Raw genomic sequence first — 14,453 nt, forward strand, 5'->3', positions numbered from 1 at the left:
CTACCTCAGTTTTTTTTTTTGCCTTCCTCTGGATCAACTTGCAGGATAACAGGCCGAACTGGATGGACAAATGTCTTTTTTCGGCCTTATGTACTATGTTACTATGTAAAAAAAAATATTTTAGTCAAGTTGACTATTTTATATATGAATAAACATATTTTTATTTTCCATTTTTTATTGTTAGTTCCCTTTATTATATACAGCACATCATGATCTTTATGTCATACCAACACATACACAACATTAATACTGTAATTGTACACTTTTACTAAACATTAATATGACCCAAATACAATTAATATTTTTACTTTGACCCTCTATCACTTATACACCTTAAGGGTCCATTCACACGTCCAGTGCAGCCAGTGCAAAAAAACATGGTCAGTGGATGAAACACTTAAAGTGGACATCCTGCAAAGGGAAATCCAATAACAAACACACACACCAACCACACGACAAAATCTCCCTAAACAAATGGAGCTGGCATGCTGGGGGTATTTATATGTGTTTGCAGTAACAGGTGAATGTAGAGGATGGATCAGTTTTTTTTCACGTGCGTGAAAAACGCATGCAATCCACATGTCATCCGCACGGGAAAAACACAATAACACAATCGCATACAAAACTGACAGCATTGGAGGGAAATTCGCACAATTTTCCCTGAAAGCACCTTCAACGCATCCGGACCAAATCAGTGACGCCCGTGTGCAAGAGGCCTAAGCCTATTTGATACTAATAGAAGTAAGAAATACTTGCATGTATTTTTCCCAGAAACACAGAGCAGCATTGACTGGACTACAATACTCTTCATGCATAGTAGGCGGTCTCCCTAATGAGTAAGAACACACCCTAAGATGTCAACCAAGGCCACTCAGCTAACAAGGGCAATTTTCTTTTTGAGACACTGATTGCATTTCTGAAAACTAAAATGAAAAATTTACAAAAATTCAAGTGTAACTCGAGTGATATACTGTGTGCACCATTGTTATATGATAGCATTAGGATGTAGGGTCTATGGCCAGTCGGCTCCTCGTGATAACTGAGTGACATTCCATTTGGTCTTGCAGTGATGACTTTAAATAAAGTTACTGTGACCTTTGAAATTTTTTCCGACCTTATATAAAAGATTACTATTTTTCATGTATGCCTTTTTTAGTCTCCAGAATCCTGCCCACTGTGAAAAGCTTACTAAAGAATCAAAGCTGCTCTTTAAACACATCATTTACCAAAGGGCATTTCTTTTTTTAACAATAACCTATATTATGAATGTAGCGAAGCCTGAGTCTCTCTGCATTTAACTGCCTGATACTGTTATTTTGAGGGTTATCTTTGGGTGACACTTTTTCATGATCACTGGCTTTTTGAATGTCTTGGGTGTAAGAGAATGAGGCCTTGTGTTCCGCAAAATGCATTTTATTAAAAGCAGAAGTAAACATGAGAACTCTTTAACAGCAACATCAGCAGTTTGGAAACATTTTATATAATTTCAGAGAGTAATTTGACATAAAATGCTGAATATTCTATCTCCAATACTTTGTTTTCCATAATATATACAGAGTTTTGGTAATGTAAATTTTTCTTCTCTAGTCACACATACAGAAACTTCAAAATTCTGGTGGTTACGGGAGTGTGCCACGTAGTCTAAGAGCTCCTGCATACCGCAGCTACATATAAGAGCCTGCTAGCCATCCTGTGTGCCCTATGTGCAAGAAACTGAAGGTCACTCTCTCGAAGACCCCTGCTATATTGGCTAGGTATACCTTGGACAATTTCTTGCTGCATTCTCTGCCTACTTCTTTGGCTTCCCCAGAGGCCTCTTGTACATGAGGGATCTTATCGCCATCTCCCTGGCCTGGAAGTGATAGCCTGTGCCATCACTCCTCCTTGTGCAGACTTGGAGCTGAATTCGGCAGATCAACCTTCATGAAACCATTTGGACGCTGGGTTGTTCTTGTCTAATCTGCATAGAATCTCCTCTTTGAGAACTCTAACCCTAAGGGCTCATTCAGACGACTGTATCCATATTTTCAATCCAACTTCCTGATCGCAAAACACACATACTGGTCATGTGCTTTCTGCATTTTGCAGAATGGAATATCCTCCTCCATGATAGAAAGGCCTATTGTTGTCCACAAATGCAGGCAAGAATAGGACATATTCTATTTTTTTTGCGGGGCGATGGAACAGACTTATGGCTTCATTGAAATGAATAGGTCCGCATCCAATCCTCAAAATTGCGGAACGCATGCGGACAGAAATATACGATCATGTGAATGGGCCCTAAGGCAGGAGTTTTTCCTGTTATGTTTTTTGCTCTCCAATTGTTGTTATTCTACTGATTGCAGTTACTAGGCTTAGTATATGGCTACTTCTATTGCTATACTTGTGCGGTTTTATAGTTTATGTACTGACGTTCTAGTCATTTCTAAGGGTGGTAATTAATTTTTCCCCCTTATGGGTGTAAAGAGTGGTCTGTTTACTATCTACCCTTTTCTAAGCCTGTAGCCTTGGGTACTCAGTTTAACATTTACGAATGTTACTTATTTTGTATGTTTATATTATACAGGGAGTGCAGAATTATTAGGCAAGTTGTATTTTTGAGGATAAATTTTATTATTGAACAACAACCATGTTCTCAATGAACGCAAAAAACTCATTAATATCAAAGCTGAATATTTTTGGAAGTAGTTTTTAGTTTGTTTTTAGTTTTAGCTATTTTAGGGGGATATCTGTGTGTGCAGGTGACTATTACTGTGCATAATTATTAGGCAACTTAACAAAAAACAAATATATACGCATTTAAATTATTTATTTTTACCAGTGAAACCAATATAACATCTCAACATTCACAAATATACATTTCTGACATTCAAAAACAAAACAAAAACAAATCAGTGACCAATATAGCCACCTTTCTTTGCAAGGACACTCAAAAGCCTGCCATCCATGGATTCTGTCAGTGTTTTGATCTGTTCACCATCAACATTGCGTGCAGCAGCAACCACAGCCTCCCAGACACTGTTCAGAGAGGTGTACTGTTTTCCCTCCTTGTAAATCTCACATTTGATGATGGACCACAGGTTCTCAATGGGGTTCAGATCAGGTGAACAAGGAGGCCATGTCATTAGATTTTCTTCTTTTATACCCTTTCTTGCCAGCCACGCTGTGGAGTAGTTGGACGCGTGTCCTGCATGAAAATCATGTTTTTCTTGAAGGATGCAGACTTCTTCCTGTACCACTGCTTGAAGAAGGTGTCTTCCAGAAACTGGCAGTAGGACTGGGAGTTGAGCTTGACTCCATCCTCAACCCGAAAAGGCCCCACAAGCTCATCTTTGATGATACCAGCCCAAACCAGTACTCCACCTCCACCTTGCTGGCGTCTGAGTCGGACTGAAGCTCTCTGCCCTTTACCAATCCAGCCACGGGCCCATCCATCTGGCCCATCAAGACTCACTCTCATTTCATCAGTCCATAAAACCTTAGAAAAATCAGTCTTAAGATATTTCTTGGCCCAGTCTTGACGTTTCAGCTTGTGTGTCTTGTTCAGTGGTGGTCGTCTTTCAGCCTTTCTTACCTTGGCCATGTCTCTGAGTATTGCACACCTTGTGCTTTTGGGCACTCCAGTGATGTTGCAGCTCTGAAATATGGCCAAACTGGTGGCAAGTGGCATCTTGGCAGCTGCACGCTTGACTTTTCTCAGTTCATGGGCAGTTATTTTGCGCCTTGGTTTTTCCACACGCTTCTTGCGACCCTGTTGACTATTTTGAATGAAACGCTTGATTGTTCGATGATCACGCTTCAGAAGCTTTGCAATTTTAAGAGTGCTGCATCCCTCTGCAAGATATCTCACTATTTTTGACTTTTCTGAGCCTGTCAAGTCCTTCTTTTGACCCATTTTGCCAAAGGAAAGGAAGTTGCCTAATAATTATGCACACCTAATATAGGGTGTTGATGTCATTAGACCACACCCCTTCTCATTACAGAGATGCACATCACCTAATATGCTTAATTGGTAGTAGGCTTTCCAGCCTATACAGCTTGGAGTAAGACAACATGCATAAAGAGGATGATGTGGTCAAAATACTCATTTGCCTAATAATTCTGCACGCAGTGTATATTGCCTTCCCCAATGTCTCCTTAATTGTTAGGGGCCTTAAAGAGGGTTTTCCAAGACTTAAATACTGATGACCTATCTTCTGGATTAATATCTGATCAGTGTTTAAGGTGACAGTAGTGCCACAGCCTTCTCTCAGCTCTCCCTAGGACAAGTGATGACACGTTCATCGATCACAACGCTTAGGTGTAGCTCAACCTCATGGAAGTGAATGGGGTCGAGCTGCGATACCAAGCACAGCCACTATACAATGAACAGTGCTTAGTGAGCAGGGAGAAGACCATGGCATTCACAGGAGTGTTGGTGTATTCTCAAACAGCTGATGGATCAGATAGTGATGACATGTCCAGAGGATAGGTTATCAGTATTTATGTCTTGGAAAACCTTCTTAACTCCCATCCAATGGATAATTAGTACTTGCAGATTTACGGTCCGTGCGAGCTGATATTGGCTTTATCTTGGAGACCCACTTCGATCATAGTTTATAAGGCTGAAAAAAGGCATTTGTCTATCCAGGTTAGGCTGTTATCCTGCCAATTGATCTCGAGGAAGGGAAAAAAAAAACTTGTGAGGTAGAAGCCAATTTTCCACACTTTAGGGTAAAAAATTTCCTTCCCGACTCCAATCAGGCAATCAGAATAACTCCCTGAATCAATGAGCCCTCTCTAGAAACTATAACCTGTGATATTATTACACTCCAGAAATACATCCAAGCCCCTCTAAAACTCTTTTAGTGAATTCACCATCACCACCTCCTCAGGCAGAGAGTTCCAGCCTCACGGCTCTTACTGTAAAGAATCCTTTTCTATGTTTGTGTACAAACCTTCTTTCCTCCAGACGCAGAGGATGTCCCCTCATCACAGTCACAGTCCTGGGAATAAATAGATGATGGGAGAGATCTCTGTACTGACCCCTGATATATTTATACATGGTTAATAGATTGTGGAAAGGATAGGATTGTGGAACATCTAAAATCCCATGGATTGCAAGATGAAAAACAACATGGGTTTACTTCAGGGAGATCATGTCAAACAAATCTTATAGATTTTTTTGACTGGGTGACTAAAATAATAGACGGTGGAGGTGCAGTAGACATCGCATATCTAGATTTTAGTAAGGCTTTTGACACTGTCCCACATAGAAGACTTATCAATAAACTGCAGTCATTGAGCATGGACTCCCATATTGTTGAGTGGATTAGGCAGTGGCTGAGTGACAGACAGCAGAGGGTTGTAGTCAATGGAGAACATTCAAAACAAGGTCATGTTACCAGTGGGGTTCCACAGGGATCTGTACTGGGACCAATTTTGTTTAATATCTTCATAAGTGATATTGCAAAAGGCCTCGATGGTAAGGTTTGTCTTTTTGCTGATGACACAAAGATATGTAATAGGGTTGATGTTCCTGGAGGGAAACGCCAAATGGAAAAGGATTTAGGAAAACTAGAAGAATGGTCAGAACTCTGGCAACTGAAATTTAATGTGGATAAGGGCAAGATAATGCACCTGGGGCGTAAAAACCCAAGGGCAGAATATAGAATATTTGACACAGTCCTGACCTCAGTATCTGAGGAAAGGGATTTAGGAGTAATTATTTCAGAAGACTTAAAGGTGGGAAGACAATGTAATAGGGCAGCACGAAATGCTAGCAGAATGCTTGGATGTATAGGGAGAGGTATAAGCAGTAGAAAGAGTGAAGTGCTTATGCCGCTGTACAGAACACTGGTGAGACCTCACTTGGAGTATTGTGCGCAGTACTGGAGGCCATATCTCCAGAAGGATATAGATACTCTAGAGAGAGTTCAGAGAAGAGCTACTAAACTAGTACATGGATTGCAGGATAAAACTTACCAGGAAAGGTTAAAGGACCTTAATATGTATAGCTTGGAAGAAAGAAGAGACAGAGGGGATATGATAGAAACTTTTAAATACATAAAGGGAATCAACTCGGTAAAGGAGGAGAGCATATTTAAAAGAAGAAAAACTACCACAAGAGGACACAGTTTTAAATTAGAGGGGCATAGGTTTAAAAGTAATATAAGGAAGTATTACTTTACTGAGAGAGTAGTGGATGCATGGAATAGCCTTCCTGCAGAAGTGGTAGCTGCAAATACAGTGAAGGAGTTTAAGCATGCATGGGATAGGCATAAGGCTATCCTTCATATAAGATAGGGCCAGGGACTATTAATAGGATTCAGATATATTGGGCAGACTAGATGGGCCAAATGGTTCTTATCTGCCGACACATTCTATGTTTCTATGTTTCTATGTCCCTTAGTCTTTTCTCTTGTAATTTTGCCTTTAAACACTTTCCTCAGGTTTATTTCACTTCCCTGGGTAGAAAAAAGGTTTGGGTGACGATCTTACTTGCCAGACTCTGTCCCATACAGGTTATGTTCTCCATTATAGACCCAAGAGATAGTTATGTCATAGTGCAGTGTCAGTATCGTGACTTTCTGCTTATCGTGTGTAATATTTATGTTCCTAATATATACTGTGTTACTATATTTATATACTATGTTACTATATTTGACACTGTACTACATAAAAGGTTAGCATATAAAATGAGAATGCTCGGACTGGGAGAAAACGTCTGTATGTGGGTAAGTAACTAGCTCAATGATAGAAAACAGAGGGTGGTTATTAACAGTATACACTCAGATTGGGTCACTGTCACTAGCGGAGTACCTCAGGGGTCAGTATTGGGCCCTATTCTCTTCAATATATTTATTAATGATCTTGTAGAAGGCTTGCATAGTAAAATATAAATTTTTGCAGATGACACTAAACTGTGTAAAGTAATTAACACTGAAGAGGACAATATACAGCAACAGATGGATCTGGATAGATTGGAGGCTTGGGCAGATAAGTGGCAGATGAGGTTTAACACTGCCAGATTTAAGGTTATGCACATGGGAAGAAATAATGCAAGTCACCCGTACATACTAAATGGTAAAACACTCAGTAACACTGACATGGAAAAAGACCTATGGATTTTAATAAACAACAAACTATAAGCAGTAAAAACCAGTGTCAGGCAGCTGCTGCCAAGGCCATTAAGATAATGGGTTGCATCAAAGGGGCATAGATGCCCGTGATGAGAACATAGTCCTACCACTTTACAAATCACTAGTGAGACCACACATGGAGTACTGTGTACAGTTCTGGGCTCCTGTAAACAAAGCAGACATAGCCTAGCTGGAGAAGGTCCAGAGGAGGGCAACTAAAGTAATAACTGGAATGGGGCAACTACAGTACCCTGAAAGATTATCAACATTAGGGTTATTCACTTTAGAAAAAAGTTGACTGAGGGGAGATCTAATTACTATGTATAAATATATCAGGGGTCAGTACAGAGATCTCTCCTATCATCTATTTATCCCCAGGACGGTGACTGTGACAAGGGGACATCCTCTGCGTCTGGAGGAAAGAAGGTTTGTACACAAACATAGAAGAGGATTCTTTACGGTAAGATCAGTGAGACTATGGAACTCTCTGCCTGAGGAGGGGGTGATGGTGAGTACAATAAAGGAATTCAAGAGGGTCCTGGATGTATTTCTGGAATGTAATAATATTATAGGCTATAGCTACTAGAGAGGGGTCGTTGATCCAGGGAGTTATTCTGATTGCCTGATTGGAGTCGGGAAGGAATGTTTTCCCCCTTAAGTGGGGAAAATTGGCTTGGACCTCACAGTTTTTTTTTTTGCCTTCTTCTGGATCAACTTGCAGGATAACAGGCTAAACTAGATGGACAAATGTCTTTTTTCTGCCTTATATACTAATCTGTTACTAATGACGGCCAAATGGCCTTCCTCAGAAGCATTGTCACGTTCTGGAGGACCGGGCAGACCTCCGAAATGTCATGCAAACAGGAAACAACAGGTAGATCACAGACCGGGGACCAACAGAAAACTTTGTTACACATTTAATAAAGGAACAGGACAGTAATGATATGCAGGTTAGGCAATAGTGGTAGAACTACCACAGAACCAAGTGCGTCGGCAGACCAAAGGCAAAACCCAGAGGGCCCTGGTAATGGGGATGAACTTGGCCAAGGGCTCATTGGCCACACCTCCAGGAAGGTTCCGGTACACTTGGCTGCCACCTGCAAAGAACCACAGACAACAGGACTGGAAACCAAACAAACTCAGAACATGGAACAGAAGGCAATACAAACAAAAACCAGCACACAAGCAGATGCCTTGACCCAAAGCGGAATGGAAGCATGGCAGTCACAGGCAGAGCTGCACACAGACTAGATATCCTCCCTCCGGAAAACCCAGGAACCCTCTCACGAAGGCAGGACATACACAGGACAGGAACAGAAGCAGTTTAGCACTGCCAAGCTATCAGACGCAGTTATAGCACTGCTATGCAAAACATGGAACAGAATGGATCAAGACACAGAAAAGGTACAGAAGATCAGACAAGGAATGGACAAGGATACAACAACACCATCAACAACACTTTGCCAGGCGACACCACATAGAAGGGCAGATGGCAAAACCTGGGTCAGCAGCAAGGAGCTACCCACAGCAAGGCACTAGACAGACTGACACCAAGCCCCACAGCTCACAGATAGAAATAGCTACATAGGGAGGGCACCTGAAAAGCCACACCCAGGAACAGATCAGGGAATGTTAACCCCATCAGAACCATGAGTATCAGAACCATAGAACATACAATCACAAGTGACAGTTCACACCAGACACAGAATGCTGCAGCCAGCATGCCCCAAATGACAGCCTGCATACACAGGACAACTGTAGCCAGTACGAGGTTACAGGCAGCCAGCCTACACAACAACTAGGAGTGACAGAACCGCACAGTGATACAAACACAAATACATCCATACTCAGACCCTGTACACACACAAGGCCGCAGCCAGCACGCATCACAGAACCAGCATATATGGGAACACCCACAGCCAGTACACAAAGTGCATGTAGCCAGCCTGCACGGCACCAGAGACAAGAGCCACAGAGATATGGATGTGGGAAGTACACACATTCACAGGCAACAGTTCACACACACTTTCCGCAGCCAGCAAGCAGCCTCAAGCAACCAGCTGTCACGGCGGACGGGATCTCAGATACACAGATAAACCAACAAACAAGTTTCTAGGCAAGAAGCTGGGGAAAGGTCACCTCCTAGCAAATCTCTGACTTCTCTCCCTACACTGCTAAGCCCACATTCAGACCTTGAAGGTAGGAATAATGTGTCCTCGTGCCTGGGCTGAAAATACCCTAGAATCCCTGGGATGGTGTCCCCAGTGAGGGGACAGACGACACACAAACAGCCTAGACAGCAAACAACAAAAACAGAAACCAAACTTATCTTATCTGAGCTGGAACAGACAATCCTTCCTTCCTTGCTTCCAAGGCCAGACTGATTTCTATAACCCGCACGGAACACTGGGAATGATTGAAATTTAAACCAATGACCCCACCCAGTGCACCTGAAGGGAGGCGGATCTAGCACGACTCCAAAATAAAACAAAAAACTAAACACGTGCTGCTATTCTGGCCGACCTCCACACATAGTCAGAGCAGGGCATGACACCAGCATACACAGGTGTAAGCCTGCAGCCAGTACCTGAGAGAGCATGCAGCCAGCCTGCATGGACTAAACTGTCACAGTGAACCGCACCGTGACAAGCATCCTCTTCTCCTTTTGCCCTTATATTGGGGGTGATTTTGATATGGCTTTTTTTTTTTTAAATGACAGACTGCCGGTTACTGCGACTGCCATGTCCACTTCCCAAACTTGCCTATCTATAGCATTCCATAAGCTTATTCGACATTTTGAGCTGTATGACCTTTTGAGAATTAATCATCCTATGGCTAGATCTTTTGCTTTCTATTCTGCTCCTCAAGGCATACATACTAGAATAGATAATTGGCATTATAACTACAGTGTGGATGTTGGCAGATGCGCATATGGGCCCTATCGCTTGGTTCGACCACACTCCAGTAGCCCATCCCTTACCTCCTAACAGTCACATTAATGTTGGAAAAACCCTCCCAAAAATGTCACTTTTTTATTGTAGTTTTAAATATGTGTCTGCAGTAAATCTTGTTATCACACAACTTAGGGGACACAAATTCATTTTTACCCCTTAATGACATAATAAATTTTAGCCTTAAATACCAATAATATTTTCCCTCTTTGTGTTCCAGCAGTTATAACTTTTACATTTTTTTCTTCTAAATTCTTTTTTAATTCTGCAGGATTAGTTGTAGATTTTTTAGGAACCATTTTGGGGTATATATAGTGTAGTAAATAACTTTTATTGGGGGCAGAGGTGACTGAGCATGGTGGAGGACGTGTGCGCCTGAGCTCCTCACCATTAAGTCCGGTCTTACAGCCTATTTCAGAGATACCCATCGCAATTATGGGGAAAATCAGCAGAGAGAAAAGAGGAGATGTGGAGAGTACCCCGAAAGTGAAGAATACACAGAGTGATATGAGCAAATAATAAGAAGACCTCCTCTCAGTCAGAGCGAGGGAAGATGGCGCAAACTGCACTAACAGAGGCGGCGCGGGAAGACGATGCATGCTCCGAGCCACAGGGTGAGCGTGACTCCTTACCGATAACCAGAGCCTTCCTGCAACAATCCCTGGCCTAATCGCTGGACAAGCCCTTGACCCCGGTATTAAAGGAATTATCGGATATTAAGACAGAAGTCCTTCATATGGTGCACAGAGTGGAGGCCTTAGAAGACTCACATACCCTCATGACGCAACACAGTGCGGGGATGCAGGCACAACTCGCCTCGGTCTGTAAACAGGTGAATAACGCCTTCTTGTACCTGGAAGACCAAGAAAACAGGGGACGGCGAAAGAACATCCGCCTGAGAGGGATCCTCGAGTCGGTCAACGCAGAAGATCTGACCGCCACAATGCGCCATGTGTTTGAAATGCTTCTAGGCAAAGAACGCGCTGACACCATTATAATTGAAAGGGAGCATAGAGCCCTGCGGCCGAAACCACCAGCCACTGATCCACCCAGAGATGTGGTGTGTGCTCTCTTGAACTACCTGGACACTGCGGCATTACTTAAAGCAGCGAGAGATTCGGGCGACCTTATGCTAGAAGACTACAGAATTTTATTGTTCCAAGACTTAGCGGCTAGTACACTGGCTAAAAGAAGAGCCTTTCGTCCGCTGACAAATGCCTTAAGGGAGAGGAAGCTCCATGTGAAATGGCTCTTTCCCTTTGGATTAACTACCACTGTAGATGGTAGACAGCTCACGGTGCGGTCACCAGAAGATTTGCCCAAGATGTGGGATGCGCTACGGATGGAGCCATTAGAGATCCCCACCTGGCTGCCGACGGCCTTCCCGCCAGATCTGCCACAACTCCCGCAGAACCAGCAAAGGCAGACGGCTACCAAGAGCCGCTCGCCGAGGAAGAAGGCCAACTGTCAGCAAAACTCGCAAACCCGGAAGGTAGATTCCTCCTGGTTAAAGGGAAGATTCTTAATTTAACCGTCACTATGGCAAATTTACATGCCCCTAATTGTCAGGAGATTAGATGGCTCCTACGTATGCTTGAGACTTTGAAATCCTTTGCAGAAGGTTAATTAGTCATAGGAGGAGATTTGAACATGATTTTTGATTCCTTGAAAGACACTACATCCAGTGCCAGAAGCATGTCGGCCAAGCAGCTCCGTAGACTTCACCTTGCTCTTTCAGATCTGGGAGTGTTTGATGTCTGGAGACTACTCCACCCAGAGGATAGGGATTATACTTTCCACTCTAGGGTACATGATTCGTACCAGAGATTGGATTATATTTTCTTGTCTAACCAATCGCTCCCGTTAGTCACAGACGCTAGAATCGACAATATAGTCATATCCGATCATGCACCCATTAGTGCAAAGGTGAAGTTTGCGGACCTGCCGAGTAGATCCTGGACTTGGCGATTAAACACCACCCTAATAGATGACGGCAAACACGCGCAGTTAATCTCACAAAAATTAAGGGATTATTTAAAAAATAACGATTCAGGCCAGGTATCAAGCTCTAAGTGATTAGAGGTGAACTTATTAGTCTGGGCACCAGGGTAAAGAGACAGATTAAAAGAGCTGAACTCCTTACTGCTACAAATATCCACACTCGAGAGCTTGCATAAGAGGTCGCAATCTGAAGAGGTTTATAAGTCTATTATCTCAATACGCAGACAGGTGAAAGACCTGCTTAATGTTAAAACAGCAAAAATATTGCGGGCACTACGTTTCAAACACTACCTTCATGGTAATAAAAGCTCCAAACTAATGACTAACCTGTTAAAGTTTCAGAGAGATAAATCTTTCATCCAGGCGATAAAATCCCCAGAAGGTAATAGACTCACAAACAAACCGGCCATTGCAAAGGAGTTTTGTAAATTTTATGAATCCCTTTATAACCTGAAAGACACAGCCCCACACTCTGATATGGCTCTGCATATTAAGGACTTTTTAGGCTCAATTAAAATTCCCACCCTCTCGGAAGAGAATAGTCTGGAACTACTTCGACCCTTTACAGCAGAGGAGGTGACACAAGTTCTGAACACCATCCCATCTGGGAAAAGCCCAGGACCGGACAGATTTCCCATAGCTTATTATAAAGAGTTTAGAGACATACTTATCCCTTACTTTGTACAAATGTGCAACTCCTTGCTCCAAGGTGAAACTCTGCCCCCTCAGGCTCAGGCAGCACATATTACGGTGATACATAAAGAGGGGAAAGACCAAGAGGCCTATCGGAGTTATAGACCCATCTCCCTGCTTAACACTGTTTTAAAATGGTGGGCCAAATTGTTGAGCACTAGAATTTAACAGACGTTAAAAGATTACTACACTACAGTAGATAGGTGTACTTCTTTACCACTTTCGCTATTTGGTTGTATATATGCCGTCAAAGTGACCATTCTATCCAAGTTACTCTATCTTTTTGATACACTTCCTATCCCAATTTCATAATGGATCCTGAAACTGTTTCAGACCTACAGTGAGGAACAGAAGTATTTGAACACCCTGCGATTTTGCAAGTTCTCCCACTTAGAAATCCTGGAGGGGTCTGAAATTCACATTGTGGGTGCATTCCCACTCTGAGAGACAGAATTAAAACATAAATTCAGGAAATCACATTGTTTGATTTTTAAAGAATTTATTTGTCTTGCACTGCTGAACATAAGTATTTGAACACCTAAGAAAATCTGTGTTAATATTTGGTACAGAAGCCTTTGTTTCCAATTACAGAGGTCAAATGTTTCCTGTAGTTCTTGACCAGGTTTGCACACACTGCAACAGGGATTTTGGCCCACTCCTCCACACAGATCTCCTCTAGATCTGTCAGGTTTCCGGGCTGTCGCTGAGCAACACAGAGTTTCAGCTCCCTCCAAAGATGTTCTATTGGATTTTAGTCTGGAGACTGTCTAGGCCACTCCAGAACCTTGATATGCTACTTACGGAGCCACTCCTTGGTTATCCTGGCTATGTGCTTTGGGTCGTTGTCATGTTGGAAGACCCAGCCACGACCCATCTTCAATGCTCTGACTGAGAGAAGGAGGTTGTTGCTCAAAATCTCACAATAAATGGCCCTATTCATCCTCTCCTTAATACAGTGCAGTCGTCCTGTCCCCTTCGCAGAAAAGCACCCCTAAAGCATGATGTTACCACCACATGCTTCACAGTAGGGATGGTGTTCTTGGGATGCAACTCATCCTTCTTTTTCCTTCAAACACGAGAGAAGTTTAGACCAAAAAGTTCTACTTTGGTCTCATCTGACCACGTGACTTTCTCCCATGCCTCCTCTGGATCATACAGATGGTCATTGGCAAACTTCAGACGGGCCTGGACATGTGATGACTTGAGCAGGGGAATATTCCGTGCAATGCATGATTTGAAACCATGACGGCGTAGTGTTCTACCGACAGTGAACTTTGAAACTGTGGTCCCAGCTCTCTTCATGTCATTGACCTGCTCCTCCCTTGTAGTTCTGGGCTGATTCCTCACCTTTATAATCATCAGTGATACCCCACGAGGTGAGATCTTGCATGGAGCCCCAGTCCGAGGGAGACTGACAATCGACTTTAGCCTCTTCCATTTTCTAACAATTGCTCTAACAGTTAATCTATTTTCACCAAGCTGCTTGGTATTTGCCCCGTAGCCCCTTACAGCCTTGTGGAGGTCCATAATTTTGTCTCTGGTGTCTTTTGACAGCTCTTTGGTCTTGCCCATGGTAGTAGTTGGCGTCTGACTGAATGTGGGGTGGTCAGGTGTCTTTAAAGAGCTCAGACAGTTGCTACTAAGTTAGATTAATTAGTGGAGTAGAGGTGGACTTTTTAAAGGCACA

Source organism: Bufo bufo, chromosome 2, assembly GCF_905171765.1.
Source record: "Bufo bufo chromosome 2, aBufBuf1.1, whole genome shotgun sequence".
Taxonomy (NCBI): Eukaryota; Metazoa; Chordata; class Amphibia; order Anura; family Bufonidae; genus Bufo; species Bufo bufo.